We start from the raw sequence: 2,703 nt of genomic DNA, 5'->3' as shown, positions 1-2,703 counted from the left end.
TAAAACTCTTATAACGTTACATCATATGGTTACATTACACTTACAGTGTATATAGAATATAATTGATCGTAATGGACCTACAGGTGAGGGCGTTTAGAGCCTGCCTTTCAGATTTATTAACTTGTATCTTGTTTTGCTGCATTTTCTTTTTGTGGTGGCGAGATGTTATATGTAAAATAAACTATTCAACATGGAGGTGCAGTGATAAAAGAAGAACAATTTTCTTTTTGTATTGTCATTTTATCGAGTGTTGAACAATTTCCGGTCATGGTTGAATCGACAGAACCGAATCAAAACTATCGAGTAACAGCATATATTTTTTACAGTGTATTACCAAGCAGTCGTAAAGCCGCAAATATGCTGTATAAAGGAACGATGCCACTGGTATCTGGCGCCTGGACGCGAATTTAGATGTTTCTGGTGTGCGAAGATATTGTTTTTGCACATTTTTTTATGTTTATTCAGAGTGGGAAAGAATAGAAAAGTGACAGAACTTGATGTCACGTGGCTCAAGTGTGTCGCCCGCAGATTTATAAAACTCGAATAGTGAAAATAACAATTATAACTACTTTGATGTAGTCAAAACACCTATAACTCATTTATTTCGTCCTTTTTAACATTGCTACTTACTTATTGTGCATTGTGGAACATTCTATAAGGTGTAATTATTAATTTCTCACGAAGATAACTTCAATTTCATGTTACGGGTAATTATTATTGTTCCTTTTCTTCGCTTGCGTGACACAATATGGCGCGAACAGACCTACTTACTGTGTGTGAAGGTGTTGGAACTGTAAGTGAATTTTCTTCTGTCCATCAATCAAGTGCTAGAATTATAGGTGATAGGATTTTCAGTAAAAACTGTGTAAGTGTAGTTAAATCACCCAATATATCTAAGTGTATAGCATGTAAGTACACAAGAAAGCTAATGTTGAACATGAAATCACGGGGAAAAAACAAACTTGAAGGTAAGAAGATATGCATAAGGAGAAGACTAAAAACAAATTATCATTCAGCCAATAAGCTCCGGGCAAAAGTTCACAAAATGAACAGCGAAATTCAAAAGTTAAAAGATATGAACCAGAAAATTGAACTTTCTAAATTTGATGACAAGATAAAAACATTGCCCAAGAAACAACAATTGTGTGTTAAACACTGTTTCAATGCAGCAAGACGACGAGGTGTCACTGGCATGATTTTTGATAAGATTTGGGTATTAGAGTGTATTATTATGAGGATGAAAAGCCCCGAGCTGTATGAACACGTACGTAGATACAAAATAATGGTTGTACCCAGCAGTAGGACATTATACAAATATTTTAAAATGTACAAGAGTGGTTTTGGGTTCAATCCAAAAATATTCACAGGCATAAAGGAGAAGGTCAGATCTATGGATGACTTCAAAAAGCATGGGGGGTTACTAATAGATGAAATGAAGTTGACTCAAAAATTGCACGTACGTGATGATGGAAATATTGAGGGCTTTGTAGACTATGGAGTATTTCAGGAGGAAGGGTCAGGTAGTGCTTTGAGTGATCATGGCATGGTTATTCTCTTTCAGCCATTATCTGTGGATTGGAAACAGATAATTGGGGTATTTACGACATCAATTAATATGAACGGAAACGTACTAGCAAAGGTAATCACTGAATCTATTATCTTGGTAGAGAATGCTGGCTTATTTGTGGATTTTATTACATGTGATGGAGCTACCTGGAATTGGAAAATGTGGCACATTTTTGGAATTGGAAGCACTACACCACACCCTATCAATCCCACAAGGAATCTACACTTTGTGTCAGACTTCCCACATCTACTGAAATGTTTACGGAATTCCTTTATAAAGAGGGGATTTGACACATACAAAAGAGAGGTTCGGATGGAACATGTTAGAGCAGCCTGGATAATTGATTCAGAAAACATAACACTCAAGGCAATGCCTAAAATAACAAGATCCCATATCAATCCAAATAACTTTGAAAAGATGCGAGTAGGCTTAGCGTTCCAAATATTTGGCGACGATGTACTCAAAGCACTTTCCCTGTACAAGGACAATATTGAATCACAATATGGAAGCATATCAGCTATTGTGTATTTTATAACTTTGATAAATGCGATCATAGTTATAATGACTTCAAGAACACCAGACAAGGCTTTAAGGCCCAATTCAAAAGAATATGCTAAACTTCTTTCGTTTCTGGATTTCCTTGACGATTGGGAGAAGTATAGTTGCTCAAATAAGGGAGGGTTTTTAAGTGCAAGTACAGCTACGGGCTTTCGAGTAACAATGAAAAGTACACTCTCTCTCTCTCTGTTACAGTACTTGCATACACTCGGATATAAATACATCATGACATCAAGACTAAGCCAGGATGCTATTGAATGCCTGTTCGGAATAGTTAGGCAGTCGCCAGCCTGTAATGACCACCCTACACCAACAGAATTCCTCCACATTCTTCAGTGTCTTTCCTTTTATAATTTAGCCCGTCCCCCCAAAAATGGAAATTGTCCTCCAGAAGTCATAAATTCCTTGCTAAGTGCAGATAATTTTGATCCAAATTTCATAAAAGAGCAGTTGGAGGAAAGAAAAGAAGATGAAACAGAATTGCACAGACTGACACACACAGATATTGGAAAAGGTCATGAAAGTTATGTACAGAAAAACAGTGATACAAGGTTAATTTTTCACATAGGAGGCTATGT

This window comes from Lepisma saccharinum, chromosome 27, assembly GCF_977018435.1.
Source record: "Lepisma saccharinum chromosome 27, izLepSacc3.1, whole genome shotgun sequence".
Classification (NCBI taxonomy): domain Eukaryota; kingdom Metazoa; phylum Arthropoda; class Insecta; order Zygentoma; family Lepismatidae; genus Lepisma; species Lepisma saccharinum.
Note: the sequence above shows the minus strand (reverse complement) of the source record.